The sequence below is a fragment of the Pseudophryne corroboree genome, chromosome 2 (assembly GCF_028390025.1).
Source record: "Pseudophryne corroboree isolate aPseCor3 chromosome 2, aPseCor3.hap2, whole genome shotgun sequence".
In the NCBI taxonomy this organism is placed as follows: domain Eukaryota; kingdom Metazoa; phylum Chordata; class Amphibia; order Anura; family Myobatrachidae; genus Pseudophryne; species Pseudophryne corroboree.
Genome location: NC_086445.1, coordinates 17,121,659 through 17,147,792, shown reverse-complemented (window position 1 = coordinate 17,147,792; position 26,134 = coordinate 17,121,659).

Below are 26,134 nucleotides of genomic sequence, written 5' to 3'. Positions count from 1 at the left end.
CTCTGTGCAGCACTGTCCTGTTACTCCCCATTTCACCTGCACCCATTATATCTGCAATGACTGCACCTCTCACCCCATAGTCACACTGCTGCACCGCAGTCATCCCTCATTCCCCTAACCTGGCTATCCTGCAGCACTGTCCTGTTACTCCCCATTTCACCTGCACCCATTATATCTGCAATGACTGCACCTCTCACCCCATAGTCACACTGCTGCACCACAGTCATCCCTCATTCCCCTAACCTGGCTATCCTGCAGCACTGTCCTGTTACTCCCCATTTCACCTGCACCCATTATATCGGCACTGACTACACCTCTCACCCCATAGTCACACTGCTGCACCGCAGTCATCCCTCATTCCCCTAACCTGGCTATCCTGCAGCACTGTCCTGTTACTCCCCATTTCACCTGCACCCATTATATCTGCACTGACTACACCTCTCACCCCATAGTCACACTGCTGCACCACAGTCATCCCTCATTCTCCTAACCCGGCTATCCTGCAGCACTGTCATGTTACTCCCCCATTTCACCTGCACCCATTATATCTGCACTGACTGCACCCCTCACCCCATAGTCACACTGCTGCACCACAGTCATCCCTCATTCTCCTAACCCGGCTATCCTGCAGCACTGTCCTGTTACTCCCCATTTCACCTGCCCCATTATATCTGCACTGACTGCACCTCTCACCCCATAGTCACACTGCTGCACCGCAGTCATCCCTCATTCCCCTAACCCGGCTATCCTTCAGCACTGTCCTGTTACTCCCCATATCACCTGCGCCCATTATATCTGCACTGACTGCACCTCTCACTCTCACCCCATAGTCACACTGCTGCACCGCAGTCATCCCTCATTCCCCTAACCTGGCTATCCTGCAGCACTGTCATGTTACCCCCATTTCACCTGCGCCCATTATATCTGCACTGACTGCACCTCTCACCCCATAGTCACACTGCTGCATCGCAGTCATCCCTCATTCCCCTAACCTGGCTATCCTGCAGCACTGTCCTGTTACTCCCCATTTCACCTGCACCCATTATATCTGCAATGACTGCACCTCTCACCCCATAGTCACACTGCTGCACCACAGTCATCCCTCATTCCCCTAACCTGGCTATCCTGCAGCACTGTCCTGTTACTCCCCATTTCACCTGCACCCATTATATCTGCAATGACTGCACCTCTCACCCCATAGTCACACTGCTGCACCACAGTCATCCCTCATTCCCCTAACCTGGGTATCCTGCAGCACTGTCCTGTTACTCCCCATTTCACCTGCACCCATTATATCTGCACTGACTGCACCTCTCACCCCATAGTCACACTGCTGCACCGCAGTCATCCCTCATTCCCCTAACCTGGCTATCCTGCTGCACTGTCATGTTACCCCCATTTCACCTGCGCCCATTATATCTGCACTGACTGCACCTCTCACCCCATAGTCACACTGCTGCACCGCAGTCATCCCTCATTCCCCTAACCTGGCTATCCTGCAGCACTGTCCTGTTACTCCCCATTTCACCTGCACCCATTATATCTATAGAGATGAGCGCCTGAAATTTTTCGGGTTTTGTGTTTTGGTTTTGGGTTCGGTTCCGCGGCCGTGTTTTGGGTTCGAACGCGTTTTGGCAAAACCTCACCGAATTTTTTTTGTCGGATTCGGGTGTGTTTTGGATTCGGGTGTTTTTTTCCAAAAACACTTAAAAACAGCTTAAATCATAGAATTTGGGGGTCATTTTGATCCCAAAGTATTATTAACCTCAAAAACCATAATTTACACTCATTTTCAGTCTATTCTGAATACCTCACACCTCACAATATTATTTTTAGTCCTAAAATTTGCACCGAGGTCGCTGTGTGAGTAAGATAAGCGACCCTAGTGGCCGACACAAACACCGGGCCCATCTAGGAGTGGCACTGCAGTGTCACGCAGGATGTCCCTTCCAAAAAACCCTCCCCAAACAGCACATGACGCAAAGAAAAAAAGAGGCGCAATGAGGTAGCTGTGTGAGTAAGATTAGCGACCCTAGTGGCCGACACAAACACCGGGCCCATCTAGGAGTGGCACTGCAGTGTCACGCAGGATGGCCCTTCCAAAAAACCCTCCCCAAACAGCACATGACGCAAAGAAAAAAAGAGGCGCAATGAGGTAGCTGTGTGAGTAAGATTAGCGACCCTAGTGGCCGACACAAACACCGGGCCCATCTAGGAGTGGCACTGCAGTGTCACGCAGGATGTCCCTTCCAAAAAACCCTCCCCAATCAGCACATGATGCAAAGAAAAAGAAAAGAAAAAAGAGGTGCAAGATGGAATTGTCCTTGGGCCCTCCCACCCACCCTTATGTTGTATAAACAAAACAGGACATGCACACTTTAACCAACCCATCATTTCAGTGACAGGGTCTGCCACACGACTGTGACTGATATGACGGGTTGGTTTGGACCCCCCCCAAAAAAGAAGCAATTAATCTCTCCTTGCACAAACTGGCTCTACAGAGGCAAGATGTCCACCTCATCTTCACCCTCCGATATATCACCGTGTACATCCCCCTCCTCACAGATTATCAATTCGTCCCCACTGGAATCCACCATCTCAGCTCCCTGTGTACTTTGTGGAGGCAATTGCTGCTGGTCAATGTCTCCGCGGAGGAATTGATTATAATTCATTTTAATGAACATCATCTTCTCCACATTTTCTGGATGTAACCTCGTACGCCGATTGCTGACAAGGTGAGCGGCGGCACTAAACACTCTTTCGGAGTACACACTTGTGGGAGGGCAACTTAGGTAGAATAAAGCCAGTTTGTGCAAGGGCCTCCAAATTGCCTCTTTTTCCTGCCAGTATAAGTACGGACTGTGTGACGTGCCTACTTGGATGCGGTCACTCATATAATCCTCCACCATTCTATCAATGTTGAGAGAATCATATGCAGTGACAGTAGACGACATGTCCGTAATCGTTGTCAGGTCCTTCAGTCCGGACCAGATGTCAGCATCAGCAGTCGCTCCAGACTGCCCTGCATCACCGCCAGCGGGTGGGCTCGGAATTCTGAGCCTTTTCCTCGCACCCCCAGTTGCGGGAGAATGTGAAGGAGGAGATGTTGACAGGTCGCGTTCCGCTTGACTTGACAATTTTGTCACCAGCAGGTCTTTCAACCCCAGCAGACCTGTGTCTGCCGGAAAGAGAGATCCAAGGTAGGCTTTAAATCTAGGATCGAGCACGGTGGCCAAAATGTAGTGCTCTGATTTCAACAGATTGACCACCCGTGAATCCTTGTTAAGCGAATTAAGGGCTGCATCCACAAGTCCCACATGCCTAGCGGAATCGCTCCGTGTTAGCTCCTCCTTCAATGCCTCCAGCTTCTTCTGCAAAAGCCTGATGAGGGGAATGACCTGACTCAGGCTGGCAGTGTCTGAACTGACTTCACGTGTGGCAAGTTCAAAGGGCATCAGAACCTTGCACAACGTTGAAATCATTCTCCACTGCACTTGAGACAGGTGCATTCCACCTACTATATCGTGCTCAATTGTATAGGCTTGAATGGCCTTTTGCTGCTCCTCCAACCTCTGAAGCATATAGAGGGTTGAATTCCACCTCGTTACCACTTCTTGCTTCAGATGATGGCAGGGCAGGTTCAGTAGTTTTTGGTGGTGCTCCAGTCTTCTGTACGTGGTGCCTGTACGCCGAAAGTGTCCCGCAATTTTTCTGGCCACCGACAGCATCTCTTGCACGCCCCTGTCGTTTTTTAAAAAATTCTGCACCACCAAATTCAAGGTATGTGCAAAACATGGGACGTGCTGGAATTTGCCCATATTTAATGCACACACAATATTGCTGGCGTTGTCCGATGCCACAAATCCACAGGAGAGTCCAATTGGGGTAAGCCATTCCGCGATGATCTTCCTCAGTTGCCGTAAGAGGTTTTCAGCTGTGTGCGTATTCTGGAAAGCGGTGATACAAAGCGTAGCCTGCCTAGGAAAGAGTTGGCGTTTGCGAGATGCTGCTACTGGTGCCGCCGCTGCTGTTCTTGCGGCGGGAGTCCATACATCTACCCAGTGGGCTGTCACAGTCATATAGTCCTGACCCTGCCCTGCTCCACTTGTCCACATGTCCGTGGTTAAGTGGACATTGGGTACAACTGCATTTTTTAGGACACTGGTGAGTCTTTTTCTGACGTCCGTGTACATTCTCGGTATCGCCTGCCTAGAGAAGTGGAACCTAGATGGTATTTGGTAACGGGGGCACACTGCCTCAATAAATTGTCTAGTTCCCTGTGAACTAACGGCGGATACCGGACGCACGTCTAACACCAACATAGTTGTCAAGGACTCAGTTATCCGCTTTGCAGTAGGATGACTACTGTGATATTTCATCTTCCTCGCAAAGGACTGTTGAACAGTCAATTGCTTACTGGAAGTAGTACAAGTGGGCTTACGACTTCCCCTCTGGGATGACCATCGACTCCCAGCGGCAACAACAGCAGCGCCAGCAGCAGTAGGCGTTACACGCAAGGATGCATCGGAGGAATCCCAGGCAGGAGAGGACTCGTCAGAATTGCCAGTGACATGGCCTGCAGGACTATTGGCATTCCTGGGGAAGGAGGAAATTGACACTGAGGGAGTTGGTGGGGTGGTTTGCGTGAGCTTGGTTACAAGAGGAAGGGATTTACTGGTCAGTGGACTGCTTCCGCTGTCACCCAAAGTTTTTGAACTTGTCACTGACTTATTATGAATGCGCTGCAGGTGACGTATAAGGGAGGATGTTCCGAGGTGGTTAACGTCCTTACCCCTACTTATTACAGCTTGACAAAGGGAACACACGGCTTGACACCTGTTGTCCGCATTTCTGGTGAAATACCTCCACACCGAAGAGCTGATTTTTTTGGTATTTTCACCTGGCATGTCAACGGCCATATTCCTCCCACGGACAACAGGTGTCTCCCCGGGTGCCTGACTTAAACAAACCACCTCACCATCAGAATCCTCCTGGTCAATTTCCTCCCCAGCGCCAGCAACACCCATATCCTCCTCATCCTGGTGTACTTCAAGACTGACATCTTCAATCTGACTATCAGGAACTGGACTGCGGGTGCTCCTTCCAGCACTTGCAGGGGGCGTGCAAATGGTGGAAGGCGCATGCTCTTCACGTCCAGTGTTGGGAAGGTCAGGCATCGCAACCGACACAATTGGACTCTCCTTGTGGATTTGGGATTTCAAAGAACGCACAGTTCTTTGCGGTGCTTTTGCCAGCTTGAGTCTTTTCAGTTTTCTAGCAAGAGGCTGAGTGCTTCCATCCTCATGTGAAGCTGAACCACTAGCCATGAACATAGGCCAGGGCCTCAGCCGTTCCTTGCCACTCCGTGTGGTAAATGGCATATTGGCAAGTTTACGCTTCTCCTCCGACAATTTTATTTTAGGTTTTGGAGTCCTTTTTTTACTGATATTTGGTGTTTTGGTTTTGACATGCTCTGTACTATGCCATTGGGCATCGGCCTTGGCAGACGACGTTGCTGGCATTTCATCGTCTCGGCCATGACTAGTGGCAGCAGCTTCAGCACGAGGTGGAAGTGGATCTTGATCTTTCCCTAATTTTGGAACCTCAACATTTTTGTTCTCCATATTTTAATAGGCACAACTAAAAGGCACCTCAGGTAAACAATGGAGATGGATGGATTGGATACTAGTATACAATTATGGACGGGCTGCCGAGTGCCGACACAGAGGTAGCCACAGCCGTGAACTACCGCACTGTACTGTGTCTGCTGCTAATATATAGACTGGTTGATAAAGAGATAGTATACTCGTAACTAGTATGTATGTATAAAGAAAGAAAAAAAAACCACGGTTAGGTGGTATATACAATTATGGACGGGCTGCCGAGTGCCGACACAGAGGTAGCCACAGCCGTGAACTACCGCACTGTACTGTGTCTGCTGCTAATATATAGACTGGTTGATAAAGAGATAGTATACTCGTAACTAGTATGTATGTATAAAGAAAGAAAAAAAAACCACGGTTAGGTGGTATATACAATTATGGACGGGCTGCCGAGTGCCGACACAGAGGTAGCCACAGCCGTGAACTACCGCACTGTACTGTGTCTGCTGCTAATATATAGACTGGTTGATAAAGAGATAGTATACTCGTAACTAGTATGTATGTATAAAGAAAGAAAAAAAAACCACGGTTAGGTGGTATATACAATTATGGACGGGCTGCCGAGTGCTGACACAGAGGTAGCCACAGCCGTGAACTACCGCACTGTACTGTGTCTGCTGCTAATATATAGACTGGTTGATAAAGAGATAGTATACTCGTAACTAGTATGTATGTATAAAGAAAGAAAAAAAAACCACGGTTAGGTGGTATATACAATTATGGACGGGCTGCCGAGTGCCGACACAGAGGTAGCCACAGCCGTGAACTACCGCACTGTACTGTGTCTGCTGCTAATATATAGACTGGTTGATAAAGAGATAGTATACTCGTAACTAGTATGTATGTATAAAGAAAGAAAAAAAAACCACGGTTAGGTGGTATATACAATTATGGACGGGCTGCCGAGTGCTGACACAGAGGTAGCCACAGCCGTGAACTACCGCACTGTACTGTGTCTGCTGCTAATATATAGACTGGTTGATAAAGAGATAGTATACTCGTAACTAGTATGTATGTATAAAGAAAGAAAAAAAAACCACGGTTAGGTGGTATATACAATTATGGACGGGCTGCCGAGTGCCGACACAGAGGTAGCCACAGCCGTGAACTACCGCACTGTACTGTGTCTGCTGCTAATATATAGACTGGTTGATAAAGAGATAGTATACTCGTAACTAGTATGTATGTATAAAGAAAGAAAAAAAAACCACGGTTAGGTGGTATATACAATTATGGACGGGCTGCCGAGTGCCGACACAGAGGTAGCCACAGCCGTGAACTACCGCACTGTACTGTGTCTGCTGCTAATATATAGACTGGTTGATAAAGAGATAGTATACTCGTAACTAGTATGTATGTATAAAGAAAGAAAAAAAAACCACGGTTAGGTGGTATATACAATTATGGACGGGCTGCCGAGTGCCGACACAGAGGTAGCCACAGCCGTGAACTACTGCACTGTACTGTGTCTGCTGCTAATATATAGACTGGTTGATAAAGAGATAGTATACTCGTAACTAGTATGTATGTATAAAGAAAGAAAAAAAAACCACGGTTAGGTGGTATATACAATTATGGACGGGCTGCCGAGTGCCGACACAGAGGTAGCCACAGCCGTGAACTACCGCACTGTACTGTGTCTGCTGCTAATATATAGACTGGTTGATAAAGAGATAGTATACTCGTAACTAGTATGTATGTATAAAGAAAGAAAAAAAAACCACGGTTAGGTGGTATATACAATTATGGACGGGCTGCCGAGTGCCGACACAGAGGTAGCCACAGCCGTGAACTACCGCACTGTACTGTGTCTGCTGCTAATATATAGACTGGTTGATAAAGAGATAGTATACTCGTAACTAGTATGTATGTATAAAGAAAGAAAAAAAAACCACGGTTAGGTGGTATATACAATTATGGACGGGCTGCCGAGTGCCGACACAGAGGTAGCCACAGCCGTGAACTACCGCACTGTACTGTGTCTGCTGCTAATATATAGACTGGTTGATAAAGAGATAGTATACTCGTAACTAGTATGTATGTATAAAGAAAGAAAAAAAAACCACGGTTAGGTGGTATATACAATTATGGACGGGCTGCCGAGTGCCGACACAGAGGTAGCCACAGCCGTGAACTACCGCACTGTACTGTGTCTGCTGCTAATATATAGACTGGTTGATAAAGAGATAGTATACTCGTAACTAGTATGTATGTATAAAGAAAGAAAAAAAAACCACGGTTAGGTCACTGGTATATACAATTATGGACGGGCTGCCGAGTGCCGACACAGAGGTAGCCACAGCCGTGAACTACCGCACTGTACTGTGTCTGCTGCTAATATAGACTGGTTGATAAAGAGATAGTATACTACTAATATTATATACTGGTGGTCAGGTCACTGGTCACTAGTCACACTGGCAGTGGCACTCCTGCAGCAAAAGTGTGCACTGTTTAATTTTAATATAATATTATGTACTCCTGGCTCCTGCTATAACCTATAACTGGCACTGCAGTAGTGCTCCTCAGTCTCCCCCACAATTATAAGCTGTGTGAGCTGAGCAGTCAGACAGATATATATAATATTATATATAGATAATAGATGATGCAGCACACTGGCCTGAGCCTGAGCAGTGCACACAGATATGGTATGTGACTGAGTCACTGTGTGCTGTGTATCGCTTTTTTCAGGCAGAGAACGGATTATAAATAAAAGTGGTGGTCACTGGTCACTATCAGCAAAACTCTGCACTGTACACTACTGAGTACTCCTAATGCTCCCCAAAATTAGTAAATCAAGTGTCTCTCTAATCTATTCTAATTCTAAACGGAGAGGACGCCAGCCACGTCCTCTCCCTATCAATCTCAATGCACGTGTGAAAATGGCGGCGACGCGCGGCTCCTTATATAGAATCCGAGTCTCGCGATAGAATCCGAGCCTCGCGAGAATCCGACAGCGTCATGATGACGTTCGGGCGCGCTCGGGTTAACCGAGCAAGGCGGGAAGATCCGAGTCGCTCGGACCCGTGAAAAAAAACATGAAGTTCTGGCGGGTTCGGATTCAGAGAAACCGAACCCGCTCTTCTCTAATCTGCAATGACTGCACCTCTCACCCCATAGTCACACTGCTGCACCGCAGTCATCCCTCATTCCCCTAACCTGGCTATCCTGCAGCACTGTCCTGTTACTCCCCATTTCACCTGCACCCATTATATCTGCAATGACTGCACCTCTCACCCCATAGTCACACTGCTGCACCACAGTCATCCCTCATTCCCCTAACCTGGCTATCCTGCAGCACTGTCCTGTTACTCCCCATTTCACCTGCACCCATTATATCTGTGCTGACTGCACCTCTCACCCCATAGTCACACTGCTGCACCGCAGTCATCCCTCATTCTCCTAACCCGGCTATCCTGCAGCACTGTCATGTTACTCCCCCATTTCATCTGCACCCATTATATCTGCACTGACTGCACCTCTCACCCCATAGTCACACTGCTGCACCACAGTCATCCCTCATTCCCCTAACCTGGCTATCCTGCAGCACTGTCCTGTTACTCCCCATTTCACCTGCACCCATTATATCTGCACTGACTGCACCTCTCACCCCATAGTCACACTGCTGCACCGCAATCATCCCTCATTCCCCTAACCCGGCTATCCTGCAGCACTATCCTGTTACTCCCCATTTCACCTGCACCCATTACATCTGCACTGACTGCACCTCTCACCCCATAGTCACACTGCTGCACCGCAGTCATCCCTCATTCCCCTAACCCGGCTATCCTGCAGCACTGTCCTGTTACTCCCCATTTCACCTGCACCCATTATATCTGCACTGACTGCAACTCTCACCCCATAGTCACACTGCTGCACCGCAGTCATTCCTCATTCCCCTAACCCGGCTATCCTGCAGCACTGTCCTGTTACTCCCCATTTCACCTGCACCCATTATATCTGCACTGACTGCACCTCTCACCCCAAAGTCACACTGCTGCACCACAGTCATCCCTCATTCCCCTAACCTGGCTATCCTGCAGCACTGTCCTGTTACTCCCCATTTCACCTGCACCCATTATATCTGCACTGACTGCACCTCTCACCCCATAGTCACACTGCTGCACCACAGTCATCCCTCATTCCCCTAACCTGGCTATCCTGCAGCACTGTCCTGTTACTCCCCATTTCACCTGCACCCATTATATCTGCACTGACTGCACCTCTCACCCCATAGTCACACTGCTGCACCGCAATCATCCCTCATTCCCCTAACCCGGCTATCCTGCAGCACTGTCCTGTTACTCCCCATTTCACCTGCACCCATTATATCTGCACAGACTGCACCTCTCACCCCATAGTCACACTGCTGCACCGCAGTCATCCCTCATTCCCCTAACCCGGCTATCCTGCAGCACTGTCCTGTTACTCCCCATTTCACCTGCACCCATTATATCTGCACTGACTGCACCTCTCACCCCATAGTCACACTGCTGCACCACAGTCATCCCTCATTCCTCTAACCCGGCTATCCTGCAGCACTGTCCTGTTACTCCCCATTTCACCTGCACCCATTATATCTGCACTGACTGCACCTCTCACCCCATAGTCACACTGCTGCACCGCAGTCATCCCTCATTCCCCTAACCCGGCTATCCTGCTGCACTGCCCTGTTACTCCCCATTTCACCTGCACCCATTATATCTGTGCTGACTGCACCTCTCACCCCATAGTCACACTGCTGCACCACAGTCATTCCTCATTCCCCTAACCTGGCTATCCTGCAGCACTGTCCTGTTACTCCCCATTTCACATGCACCCATTATATCGGCACTGACTGCACCTCTCACCCCATAGTCACACTGCTGCACCGCAGTCATCCCTCATTTCCCTAACCCGGCTATCCTGCAGCACTGTCCTGTTACTCCCCATTTCACCTGCACCCATTATATCTGTGCTGACTGCACCTCTCACCCCATAGTCACACTGCTGCACCGCAGTCATCCCTCATTCTCCTAACCCGGCAATCCTGCAGCACTGTCCTGTTACTCCCCATTTCACCTGCACCCATTATATCTGCACTGACTGCACCTCTCACCCCATAGTCACACTGCTGCACCACAGTCATCCCTCATTCCCCTAACCCGGCTATCCTGCTGCACTGCCCTGTTACTCCCCATTTCACCTGCACCCATTATATCTGTGCTGACTGCACCTCTCACCCCATAGTCACACTGCTGCACCGCAGTCATCCCTCATTCCCCTAACCTGGCTATCCTGCAGCACTGTCCGGTTACTTCCCATTTCACATGCACCCATTATATCTGTGCCGACTGCACCTCTCACCCCATAGTCACACTGCTGCACCGCAGTCATCCCTCATTCCCCTAACCTGGCTATCCTGCAGCACTGTCCTGTTACTCCCCATTTCACCTGCACCCATTATATCTGCACTGACTGCACCTCTCACCCCATAGTCACACTGCTGCACCGCAGTCATTCCTCATTCCCCTAACCCGGCTATCCTGCAGCACTGCCCTGTTACTCCCCATTTCACCTGCACCCATTATATCTGTGCTGACTGCACCTCTCACCTCATAGTCACACTGCTGCACCGCAGTCATCCCTCATTCTCCTAACCCGGCTATCCTGCAGCACTGTCCTGTTACTCCCCATTTCACCTGCACCCATTATATCGGCACTGACTGCACCTCTCACCCCATAGTCACACTGCTGCACCGCAGTCATCCCTCATTTCCCTAACCCGGCTATCCTGCAGCACTGTCCTGTTACTCCCCATTTCTCCTGCACCCATTATATCTGTGCTGACTGCACCTCTCACCCCATAGTCACACTGCTGCACCGCAGTCATCCCTCATTTCCCTAACCTGGCTATCCTGCAGCACTGCCCTGTTACTCCCCATTTCACCTGCACCCATTATATCTGTGCTGACTGCACCTCTCACCCCATAGTCACACTGCTGCACCGCAGTCATCCCTCAATCTCCTAACCCGGCAATCCTGCAGCACTGTCCTGTTACTCCCCATTTCACCTGCACCCATTATATCTGCACTGACTGCACCTCTCACCCCATAGTCACACTGCTGCACCACAGTCATCCCTCATTCCCCTAACCCGGCTATCCTGCTGCACTGCCCTGTTACTCCCCATTTCACCTGCACCCATTATATCTGTGCTGACTGCACCTCTCACCCCATAGTCACACTGCTGCACCACAGTCATTCCTCATTCCCCTAACCTGGCTATCCTGCAGCACTGTCCTGTTACTCCCCATTTCACCTGCACCCATTATATCTGCACTGACTGCACCTCTCACCCCATAGTCACACTGCTGCACCGCAGTCATCCCTCATTTCCCTAACCCGGCTATCCTGCAGCACTGTCCTGTTACTCCCCATTTCACCTGCACCCATTATATCTGTGCTGACTGCACCTCTCACCCCATAGTCACACTGCTGCACCGCAGTCATCCCTCATTCTCCTAACCCGGCAATCCTGCAGCACTGTCCTGTTACTCCCCATTTCACCTGCACCCGTTATATCTGCACTGACTGCACCTCTCACCCCATAGTCACACTGCTGCACCGCAGTCATCCCTCATTCCCCTAACCCAGCTATCCTGCAGCACTGCCCTGTTACTCCCCATTTCACCTGCACCCATTATATCTGCACTGATTGCACCTCTCACCCCATAGTCACACTGCTGCACCGCAGTCATCCCTCATTCCCCTAACCTGGCTATCCTGCAGCACTGTCCTGTTACTCCCCATTTCACATGCACCCATTATATCTGTGCCGACTGCACCTCTCACCCCATAGTCACACTGCTGCACCGCAGTCATCCCTCATTCCCCTAACCCGGCTATCCTGCAGCACTGTCCTGTTACTCCCCATTTCACCTGCACCCATTATATCTGTGCTGACTGCACCTCTCACCCCATAGTCACACTGCTGCACCGCAGTCATCCCTCATTCCACTAACCCGGCTATCCTGAGCACTGCCCTGTTACTCCCCATTTCACCTGCACCCATTATATCTGCACTGATTGCACCTCTCACCCCATAGTCACACTGCTGCACCGCAGTCATCCCTCATTCCCCTAACCTGGCTATCCTGCAGCACTGCCCTTTTACTCCCCATTTCACCTGCACCCATTATATCTGCACTGACTGCACCTCTCACCCCATAGTCACACTGCTGCACCGCAGTCATCCCTCATTCTCCTAACCCGGCTATCCTGCAGCACTGTCCTGTTACTCCCCATTTCACCTGCACCCATTATATCTGCACTGACTGCACCTCTCACCCCATAGTCACACTGCTGCACCGCAATCATCCCTCATTCCCCTAACCCAGCTATCCTGCAGCACTGTCCTGTTACTCCCCATTTCACCTGCACCCATTATATCTGCGATGACTACACCTCTCACCCCATAGTCACACTGCTGCACCGCAGTCATCCCTCATTCCCCTAACCTGGCTATCCTGCAGCACTGCCCTGTTACTCCCTATTTCACCTGCACCCATTATATCTGTGCTGACTGCACCTCTCACCCCATAGTCACACTGCTGCACCGCTGTCATCCCTCATTCTCCTAACCTGGCTATCCTGCAGCACTGTCCTGTTACTCCCCATTCACCTGCGCCCATTATATCTGTGCTGACTGCACCTCTCACCCCATAGTCACACTGCTGCACCACAGTCATCCCTCAGTCCCCTAACCCGGCTATCCTGCAGCACTGTCCTGTTACTCCCCATTTCACCTGCACCCATTATATCTGCACTGACTGCACCTTTCACCCCATAGTCACACTGCTGCACTGCAGTCATCCCTCATTCTCCTAACCTGGCTATCCTGCAGCACTGTCATGTTACCCCCATTTCACCTGCACCCATTATATCTGCACTGACTGCACCTCTCACCCCATAGTCACACTGCTGCACCACAGTCATCCCTCATTCCCCTAACCTGGCTATCCTGCAGCACTGTCCTGTTACTCCCCATTCACCTGCACCCATTATATCTGCACTGACTGCACCTCTCACCCCATAGTCACACTGCTGCACCGCAGTCATCCCTCATTCCCCTAACCCGGCTATCCTGCAGCACTGTCCTGTTACCACCATTTCACCTGCGCCCATTATATCTGTGCTGACTGCACCTCTCACCCCATAGTCACACTGCTGCACCGCAGTCATCCCTCATTCCCCTAACCTGGCTATCCTGCAGCACTGTCCTGTTACTCCCCATTCACCTGCGCCCATTATATCTGTGCTGACTGCACCTCTCACCCCATAGTCACACTGCTGCACCACAGTCATCCCTCAGTCCCCTAACCCGGCTATCCTGCAGCACTGTCCTGTTACTCCCCATTTCACCTGCACCCATTATATCTGCACTGACTGCACCTCTCACCCCATAGTCACACTGCTGCACTGCAGTCATCCCTCATTCTCCTAACCTGGCTATCCTGCAGCACTGTCATGTTACCCCCATTTCACCTGCACCCATTATATCTGCACTGACTGCACCTCTCACCCCATAGTCACACTGCTGCACCACAGTCATCCCTCATTCCCCTAACCTGGCTATCCTGCAGCACTGTCCTGTTACTCCCCATTCACCTGCACCCATTATATCTGCACTGACTGCACCTCTCACCCCATAGTCACACTGCTGCACCGCAGTCATCCCTCATTCCCCTAACCCGGCTATCCTGCAGCACTGTCCTGTTACCACCATTTCACCTGCGCCCATTATATCTGCACTGACTGCACCTCTCACCCCATAGTCACACTGCTGCACCGCAGTCATCCCTCATTCCACTAACCTGGCTATCCTGCAGCACTGCCCTGTTGCTCCCCATTTCACCTGCACCCATTATATCTGCACTGACTGCACCTCTCACCCCATAGTCACACTGCTGCACCGCAGTCATCCCTCATTCTCCTAACCCGGCTATCCTGCAGCACTGTCCTGTTACTCCCCATTTCACCTGCACCCATTATATCTGCACTGACTGCACCTCTCACCCCATAGTCACACTGCTGCACCGCAATCATCCCTCATTCCCCTAACCCAGCTATCCTGCAGCACTGTCCTGTTACTCCCCATTTCACCTGCACCCATTATATCTGCGATGACTACACCTCTCACCCCATAGTCACACTGCTGCACCGCAGTCATCCCTCATTCCCCTAACCCGGCTATCCTGCAGCACTGCCCTGTTACTCCCTATTTCACCTGCACCCATTATATCTGTGCTGACTGCACCTCTCACCCCATAGTCACACTGCTGCACCGCAGTCATCCCTCATTCCCCTAACCTGGCTATCCTGCAGCACTGTCCTGTTACTCCCCATTCACCTGCGCCCATTATATCTGTGCTGACTGCACCTCTCACCCCATAGTCACACTGCTGCACCACAGTCATCCCTCAGTCCCCTAACCCGGCTATCCTGCAGCACTGTCCTGTTACTCCCCATTTCACCTGCACCCATTATATCTGCACTGACTGCACCTCTCACCCCATAGTCACACTGCTGCACTGCAGTCATCCCTCATTCTCCTAACCTGGCTATCCTGCAGCACTGTCATGTTACTCCCATTTCACCTGCACCCATTATATCTGCACTGACTGCACCTCTCACCCCATAGTCACACTGCTGCACCACAGTCATCCCTCATTCCCCTAACCTGGCTATCCTGCAGCACTGTCCTGTTACTCCCCATTCACCTGCACCCATTATATCTGCACTGACTGCACCTCTCACCCCATAGTCACACTGCTGCACCGCAGTCATCCCTCATTCCCCTAACCCGGCTATCCTGCAGCACTGTCCTGTTACCACCATTTCACCTGCACCCATTATATCTGCACTGACTGCACCTCTCACCCCATAGTCACACTGCTGCACCGCATTCATTCCTCATTCTCCTAACCTGGCTATCCTGCAGCACTGCCCTGTTACTCCCCATTTCACCTGCACCCATTATATCTGGGATGACTGCACCTCTCACCCCATAGTCACACTGCTGCACCGCAGTCATCCCTCATTCCCCTAACCTGGCTATCCTGCAGCACTGTCCTGTTACTCCCCATTTCACCTGCACCCATTATATCTGGGATGACTGCACCTCTCACCCCATAGTCACACTGCTGCACCGCAATCATCCCTCATTCTCCTAACCTGGCTATCCTGCAGCACTGCCCTGTTACACCCCATTTCACCTGCACCCATTATATCTGCGATGACTCCACCTCTCACCCCATAGTCACACTGCTGCACCGCAATCATCCCTCATTCCCCTAACCTGGCTATCCTGCAGCACTGCCCTGTTACTCCCCATTCACCTGCGCCCATTATATCTGTGCTGACTGCACCTCTCACCCCATAGTCACACTGCTGCACCGCAGTCATCCCTCATTCCCCTAACCCGGCTATCCTGCAGCACTGTCCTGTTACCACCATTTCACCTGCGCCCATTATATCTGCACTGACTGCACCTCTCACCCCATAGTCACACTGCTGCACCGCAGTCATCCCTCATTCCTCTAACCCTGCTATCCTGCAGCACTGTCCTGTTACCCCCCATTTCACCTGCACCCATTATATCTGCACTGACTGCACCTCTCACCCCATAGTCACACTGCTGCACCGCAATCATCCCTCATTCCCCTAACCTGGCTATCCTGCAGCACTGCCCTGTTACTCCCCATTCACCTACGCCCATTATATCTGCGCTGACTGCACCTCTCACCCCATAGTCACACTGCTGCACCGCAGTCATCCCTCATTCCCCTAACCCGGCTATCCTGCAGCACTGTCCTGTTACCACCATTTCACCTGCGCCCATTATATCTGCACTGACTGCACCTCTCACCCCATAGTCACACTGCTGCACCGCAGTCATCCCTCATTCCTCTAACCCGGCTATCCTGCAGCACTGTCCTGTTACCCCCCATTTCACCTGCACCCATTATATCTGCACTGACTGCACCTCTCACCCCATAGTCACACTGCTGCACCGCAGTCATCCCTCATTCCCCTAACCCAGCTATCCTGCAGCACTGTCATGTTACCCCCATTTCACCTGCACCCATTATATCTGCACTGACTGCACCTCTCACCCCATAGTCACACTGCTGCACCGCAGTCATCCCTCATTCCCCTAACCCAGCTATCCTGCAGCACTGTCATGTTACCCCCATTTCACCTGCACCCATTATATCTGCACTGACTGCACCTCTCACCCCATAGTCACACTGCTGCACCACAGTCATTCCTCATTCCCCTAACCTGGCTATCCTGCAGCACTGCCCTGTTACTCCCCATTCACCTGCACCCATTATATCTGCGCTGACTGCACCTCTCACCCCATAGTCACACTGCTGCACCGCAGTCATCCCTCATTCCCCTAACCCGGCTATCCTGCAGCACTGTCCTGTTACTCCCCATTTCACCTGCACCCATTATATCTGTACTGACTGCACCTCTCACCCCATAGTCACACTGCTGGACCGCAGTCATCCCTCATTCTCCTAACCTGGCTATCCTGAGCACTGTCCTGTTACTCCCCATTTCACCTGCACCCATTATATCTGTGCCGACTGCACCTCTCACCCCATAGTCACACTGCTGCACCACAGTCATCCCTCATTCCCCTAACCCGGCTATCCTGCAGCACTGTCCTGTTACACCCCATTTCACCTGCACCCATTATATCTGCACTGACTGCACCTCTCACCCCATAGTCACACTGCTGCACCGCAGTCATCCCTCATTCCCCTAACCCAGCTATCCTGCAGCACTGCCCTGTTACTCCCCATTTCACCTGCACCCATTATATCTGCACTGACTGCACCTCTCACCCCATAGTCACACTGCTGCACCGCAGTCATCCCTCATTCCCCTAACCCGGCTATCCTGCAGCACTGTCCTGTTACTCCCCATTTCACCTGCACCCATTATATCTGCACTGACTGCACCTCTCACCCCATAGTCACACTGCTGCACCGCAGTCATCCCTCATTCCCCTAACCCGGCTATCCTGCAGCACTGTCCTGTTACTCCCCATTTCACCTGCACCCATTATATCTGCACTGACTGCAAATCTCACCCCATAGTCAAACTGCTGCACCGCAGTCATCCCTCATTCCCCTAACCCGGCTATCCTGCAGCACTGTCCTGTTACTCCCCATTTCACCTGCACCCATTATATCTGCACTGACTGCACCTCTCACCCCATAGTCACACTGCTGCACCACAGTCATCCCTCATTCCCCTAACCCGGCTATCCTGCTGCACTGTCCTGTTTCTCCCCATTTCACCTGCACCCATTATATCTGCACTGACTGCACCTCTCACCCCATAGTCACACTGCTGCACCGCAGTCATCCCTCATTCCCCTAACCCCGCTATCCTGCAGCACTGTCCTGTTACTCCCCATTTCACCAGCACCCATTATATCTGCACTGACTGCATCTCTCACCCCATAGTCACACTGCTGCACCACAGTCATCCCTCATTCCCCTAACCCGGCTATCCTGCAGCACTGCCCTGTTACTCCCCATTTCACCTGCACCCATTATATCTGTGCTGACTGCACCTCTCACCCCATAGTCACACTGCTGCACCACAGTCATTCCTCATTCCCCTAACCCGGCTATCCTGCAGCTCTGTCCTGTTACTCCCCATTTCACCTGCGCCCATTATATCTGCACTGACTGCACCTCTCACCCCATAGTCACACTGCTGCACCACAGTCATTCCTCATTCCCCTAACCTGGCTATCCTGCAGCACTGTCCTGTTACTCCCCATTTCACCTGCACCCATTATATCTGCACTGACTGCACCTCTCACCCCATAGTCACACTGCTGCACCGCAGTCATCCCTCATTTCCCTAACCCGGCTATCCTGCAGCACTGTCCTGTTACTCCCCATTTCACCTGCACCCATTATATCTGTGCCGACTGCAAAACTCACCCCATAGTCACACTGCTGCACCGCAGTCATCCCTCATTCCCCTAACCTGGCTATCCTGCAGCACTGTCCTGTTACTCCCCATTTCACATGCACCCATTATATCGGTGCCGTCTGCACCTCTCACCCCATAGTCACACTGCTGCACCGCAGTCATCCCTCATTCCCCTAACCTGGCTATCCTGCAGCACTGTCCTGTTACTCCCCATTTCACCTGCACCCATTATATCTGCACTGACTGCACCTCTCACCCCATAGTCACACTGCTGCACCGCAGTCATCCCTCATTCCCCTAACCCGGCTATCCTGCAGCACTGTCCTGTTACTCCCCATTTCACCTGCACCCATTATATCTGCACTGACTGCAAATCTCACCCCATAGTCACACTGCTGCACCGCAGTCATCCCTCATTCTCCTAACCTGACTATCCTGCAGCACTGTCCTGTTACCCCCCATTTCACCTGCACCCATTATATCTGCACTGACTGCACCTCTCACCCCATAGTCACACTGCTGCACCGCAGTCATCCCTCATTCCCCTAACCCGGCTATCCTGCAGCACTGTCCTGTTACTCCCCATTTCACCTGCACCCATTATATCTGCACTGACTGCAAATCTCACCCCATAGTCACACTGCTGCACCGCAGTCATCCCTCATTCTCCTAACCTGACTATCCTGCAGCACTGTCCTGTTACCCCCCATTTCACCTGCACCCATTATATCTGCACTGACTGCACCTCTCACCCCATAGTCACACTGCTGCACCGCAGTCATCCCTCATTCCTCTAACCTGGCTATCCTGCAGCACTGCCCTGTTACCCCCCATTTCACCTGCACCCATTATATCTGCACTGGCTGCAAATCTCACCCCATAGTCACACTGCTGCACCGCAGTCATCCCTCATTCTCCTAACCTGACTATCCTGCAGCACTGTCCTGTTACCCCCCATTTCACCTGCACCCATTATATCTGCACTGACTGCACCTCTCACCCCATAGTCACACTGCTGCACCGCAGTCATCCCTCATTCCTCTAACCCGGCTATCCTGCAGCACTGTCCTGTTACTCCCCATTTCACCTGCACCCATTATATCTGTGCCGACTGCAAAACTCACCCCATAGTCACACTGCTGCACCGCAGTCATCCCTCATTCCCCTAACCTGGCTATCCTGCAGCACTGTCCTGTTACTCCCCATTTCACATGCACCCATTATATCGGTGCCGTCTGCACCTCTCACCCCATAGTCACACTGCTGCACCGCAGTCATCCCTCATTCCCCTAACCTGGCTATCCTGCAGCACTGTCCTGTTACTCCCCATTTCACCTGCACCCATTATATCTGCACTGACTGCACCTCTCACCCCATAGTCACACTGCTGCACCGCAGTCATCCCTCATTCCCCTAACCCGGCTATCCTGCAGCACTGTCCTGTTACTCCCCATTTCACCTGCACCCATTATATCTGCACTGACTGCAAATCTCACCCCATAGTCACACTGCTGCACCGCAGTCATCCCTCATTCTCCTAACCTGACTATCCTGCAGCACTGTCCTGTTACCCCCCATTTCACCTGCACCCATTATATCTGCACTGACTGCACCTCTCACCCCATAGTCACACTGCTGCACCGCAGTCATCCCTCATTCCTCTAACCTGGCTATCCTGCAGCACTGCCCTGTTACACCCCATTTCACCTGCACCCATTATATGTGCACTGACTGCACCTCTCACCCCATAGTCACACTGCTGCACCGCAATCATCCCTCATTCCCCTAACCCGGCTATCCTGCAGCACTGTCCTGTTACTCCCCATTTCACCTGCACCCATTATATCTGCACTGACTGCACCTCTAACCCCATAGTCACACTGCTGCACCACAGTCATCCCTCATTCCCCTAACCCGGCTATCCTGCAGCACTGTCCTGTTACTCCCCATTTCACCTGCACCCATTATATCTGCACTGACTGCACCTCTCACCCCATAGTTACACTGCTGCACCGCAGTCATCCCTCATTCCCCTAACCTGGCTATCCTGCAGCACTGTCCTGTTACTCCCCATTCACCTGCGCCCATTATATCTGCACTGACTGCACCTCTCACCCCATAGTCACACTGCTGCACCGCAGTCATCCCTCATTCTCCTAACCTGGCTATCCTGAAGCACTGTCATGTTACCCCCATTTCACCTGCACCCATTATATCTGCACTGACTGCACCTCTCACCCCATAGTCACACTGCTGCACCGCAATCATCCCTCATTCACCTAACCTGGCTATCCTGCAGCACTGCCCTGTTACTCCCCATTTCACCTACACCCATTATATCTGCACTGACTGCACCTCTCACCCCATAGTCACACTGCTGCACCACAGTCATCCCTCAGTCCCCTAACCCGGCTATCCTGCAGCACTGCCCTGTTACTCCCCATTTCACCTGCACCCATTATATCTGTGCTGACTGCACCTCTCACCCCATAGTCACACTGCTGCACCACAGTCATCCCTCATTCCTCTAACCCGGCTATCCTGCAGCACTATCCTGTTACTCCCCATTTCACCTGCACCCATTATATCTGCACTGACTGCACCTCTCACCCCATAGTCACACTGCTGCACTGCAGTCATCCCTCATTCTCCTAACCTGGCTATCCTGCAGCACTGTCATGTTACCCCCATTTCACCTGCACCCATTATATCTGCACTGACTGCACCTCTCACCCCATAGTCACACTGCTGCACCGCAGTCATCCCTCATTCCCCTAACCCGGCTATCCTGCAGCACTGTCCTGTTACCACCATTTCACCTGCGCCCATTATATCTGCACTGACTGCACCTCTCACTCCATAGTCACACTGCTGCACCGCAGTCATCCCTCATTCCTCTAACCTGGCTATCCTGCAGCACTGTCCTGTTACCCCCCATTTCACCTGCACCCATTATATCTGCACTGACTGCACCTCTCACCCCATAGTCACACTGCTGCACCGCAATCATCCCTCATTCCCCTAACCCAGCTATCCTGCAGCACTGTCCTGTTACTCCCCATTTCACCTGCACCCATTATATCTGCACTGACTGCACCTCTCACCCCATAGTCACACTGCTGCACCGCAGTCATCCCTCATTCCCCTAACCTGGCTATCCTGCAGCACTGCCCTGTTACTCCCTATTTCACCTGCACCCATTATATCTGTGCTGACTGCACCTCTCACCCCATAGTCACACTGCTGCACCGCAGTCATCCCTCATTCCCCTAACCTGGCTATCCTGCAGCACTGTCCTGTTACTCCCCATTCACCTGCGCCCATTATATCTGTGCTGACTGCACCTCTCACCCCATAGTCACACTGCTGCACCACAGTCATCCCTCAGTCCCCTAACCCGGCTATCCTGCAGCACTGTCCTGTTACTCCCCATTTCACCTGCACCCATTATATCTGCACTGACTGCACCTCTCACCCCATAGTCACACTGCTGCACTGCAGTCATCCCTCATTCTCCTAACCTGGCTATCCTGCAGCACTGTCATGTTACTCCCATTTCACCTGCACCCATTATATCTGCACTGACTGCACCTCTCACCCCATAGTCACACTGCTGCACCACAGTCATCCCTCATTCCCCTAACCTGGCTATCCTGCAGCACTGTCCTGTTACTCCCCATTCACCTGCACCCATTATATCTGCACTGACTGCACCTCTCACCCCATAGTCACACTGCTGCACCGCAGTCATCCCTCATTCCACTAACCCGGCTATCCTGCAGCACTGTCCTGTTACTCCCCATTTCACCTGCACCCATTATATCTGGGATGACTGCACCTCTCACCCCATAGTCACACTGCTGCACCGCAGTCATCCCTCATTCCCCTAACCTGGCTATCCTGCAGCACTGTCCTGTTACTCCCCATTTCACCTGCACCCATTATATCTGGGATGACTGCACCTCTCACCCCATAGTCACACTGCTGCACCGCAATCATCCCTCATTCTCCTAACCTGGCTATCCTGCAGCACTGCCCTGTTCCACCCCATTTCACCTGCACCCATTATATCTGCTATGACTCCACCTCTCACCCCATAGTCACACTGCTGCACCGCAATCATCCCTCATTCCCCTAACCTGGCTATCCTGCAGCACTGCCCTGTTACTCCCCATTCACCTGCGCCCATTATATCTGTGCTGACTGCACCTCTCACCCCATAGTCACACTGCTGCACCGCAGTCATCCCTCATTCCCCTAACCCGGCTATCCTGCAGCACTGTCCTGTTACCACCATTTCACCTGCGCCCATTATATCTGCACTGACTGCACCTCTCACCCCATAGTCACACTGCTGCACCGCAGTCATCCCTCATTCCTCTAACCCTGCTATCCTGCAGCACTGTCCTGTTACCCCCCATTTCACCTGCACCCATTATATCTGCACTGACTGCACCTCTCACCCCATAGTCACACTGCTGCACCGCAATCATCCCTCATTCCCCTAACCTGGCTATCCTGCAGCACTGCCCTGTTACTCCCCATTCACCTACGCCCATTATATCTGTGCTGACTGCACCTCTCACCCCATAGTCACACTGCTGCACCGCAGTCATCCCTCATTCCTCTAACCCGGCTATCCTGCAGCACTGTCCTGTTACCCCCCATTTCACCTGCACCCATTATATCTGCACTGACTGCACCTCTCACCCCATAGTCACACTGCTGCACCGCAGTCATCCCTCATTCCCCTAACCCAGCTATCCTGCAGCACTGTCATGTTACCCCCATTTCACCTGCACCCATTATATCTGCACTGACTGCACCTCTCACCCCATAGTCACACTGCTGCACCGCAGTCATCCCTCATTCCCCTAACCCAGCTATCCTGCAGCACTGTCATGTTACCCCCATTTCACCTGCACCCATTATATCTGCACTGACTGCACCTCTCACCCCATAGTCACACTGCTGCACCACAGTCATTCCTCATTCCCCTAACCTGGCTATCCTGCAGCACTGCCCTGTTACTCCCCATTCACCTGCACCCATTATATCTGCGCTGACTGCACCTCTCACCACATAGTCACACTGCTGCACCGCAGTCATCCCTCATTCCCCTAACCCGGCTATCCTGCAGCACTGTCCTGTTACTCCCCATTTCACCTGCACCCATTATATCTGTACTGACTGCACCTCTCACCCCATAGTCACACTGCTGGACCGCAGTCATCCCTCATTCTCCTAACCTGGCTATCCTGAGCACTGTCCTGTTACTCCCCATTTCACCTGCACCCATTATATCTGTGCCGACTGCACCTCTCACCCCATAGTCACACTGCTGCACCACAGTCATCCCTCATTCCCCTAACCCGGCTATCCGGCAGCACTGTCCTGTTACCCCCCATTTCACCTGCACCCATTATATCTGCACTGACTGCACCTCTCACCCCATAGTCACACTGCTGCACCGCAGTCATCCCTCATTCCCCTAACCCGGCTATCCTGCAGCACTGTCCTGTTACTCCCCATTTCACCTGCACCCATTATATCTGTACTGACTGCACCTCTCACCCCATAGTCACACTGCTGCACCGCAGTCATCCCTCATTCCCCTAACCCGGCTATCCTGCAGCACTGTCCTGTTACTCCCCATTTCACCTGCACCCATTATATCTGCACTGACTGCAAATCTCACCCCATAGTCACACTGCTGCACCGCAGTCATCCCTCATTCCCCTAACCCGGCTATCCTGCAGCACTGTCCTGTTACTCCCCATTTCACCTGCACCCATTATATCTGCACTGACTGCACCTCTCACCCCATAGTCACACTGCTGCACCACAGTCATCCCTCATTCCCCTAACCCGGCTATCCTGCTGCACTGTCCTGTTTCTCCCCATTTCACCTGCACCCATTATATCTGCACTGACTGCACCTCTCACCCCATAGTCACACTGCTGCACCGCAGTCATCCCTCATTCCCCTAACCCGGCTATCCTGCAGCACTGTCCTGTTACTCCCCATTTCACCAGCACCCATTATATCTGCACTGACTGCACCTCTCACCCCATAGTCACACTGCTGCACCACAGTCATCCCTCATTCCCCTAACCCGGCTATCCTGCAGCACTGCCCTGTTACTCCCCATTTCACCTGCACCCATTATATCTGTGCTGACTGCACCTCTCACCCCATAGTCACACTGCTGCACCACAGTCATTCCTCATTCCCCTAACCCGGCTATCCTGCAGCTCTGTCCTGTTACTCCCCATTTCACCTGCGCCCATTATATCTGCACTGACTGCACCTCTCACCCCATAGTCACACTGCTGCACCACAGTCATTCCTCATTCCCCTAACCTGGCTATCCTGCAGCACTGTCCTGTTACTCCCCATTTCACCTGCACCCATTATATCTGCACTGACTGCACCTCTCACCCCATAGTCACACTGCTGCACCGCAGTCATCCCTCATTTCCCTAACCCGGCTATCCTGCAGCACTGTCCTGTTACTCCCCATTTCACCTGCACCCATTATATCTGTGCCGACTGCAAAACTCACCCCATAGTCACACTGCTGCACCGCAGTCATCCCTCATTCCCCTAACCTGGCTATCCTGCAGCACTGTCCTGTTACTCCCCATTTCACATGCACCCATTATATCTGTGCCGTCTGCACCTCTCACCCCATAGTCACACTGCTGCACCGCAGTCATCCCTCATTCCCCTAACCTGGCTATCCTGCAGCACTGTCCTGTTACTCCCCATTTCACCTGCACCCATTATATCTGCACTGACTGCACCTCTCACCCCATAGTCACACTGCTGCACCGCAGTCATCCCTCATTCCCCTAACCCGGCTATCCTGCAGCACTGTCCTGTTACTCCCCATTTCACCTGCACCCATTATATCTGCACTGACTGCAAATCTCACCCCATAGTCACACTGCTGCACCGCAGTCATCCCTCATTCCCCTAACCTGGCTATCCTGCAGCACTGCCCTGTTACTCCCCATTTCACCTGCACCCATTATATCTGCACTGACTGCACCTCTCACCCCATAGTCACACTGCTGCACCGCAGTCATCCCTCATTCCCCTAACCTGGCTATCCTGCTGCACTGTCCTGTTACCCCCCATTTCACCTGCACCCATTATATCTGCACTGACTGCACCTCTCACCCCATAGTCACACTGCTGCACCGCAGTCATCCCTCATTCCTCTAACCTGGCTATCCTGCAGCACTGCCCTGTTACACCCCATTTCACCTGCACCCATTATATGTGCACTGACTGCACCTCTCACCCCATAGTCACACTGCTGCACCGCAATCATCCCTCATTCCCCTAACCCGACTATCCTGCAGCACTGTCCTGTTACTCCCCATTTCACCTGCACCCATTATATCTGTGCTGACTGCACCTCTCACCCCATAGTCACACTGCTGCACCGCAGTCATCCCTC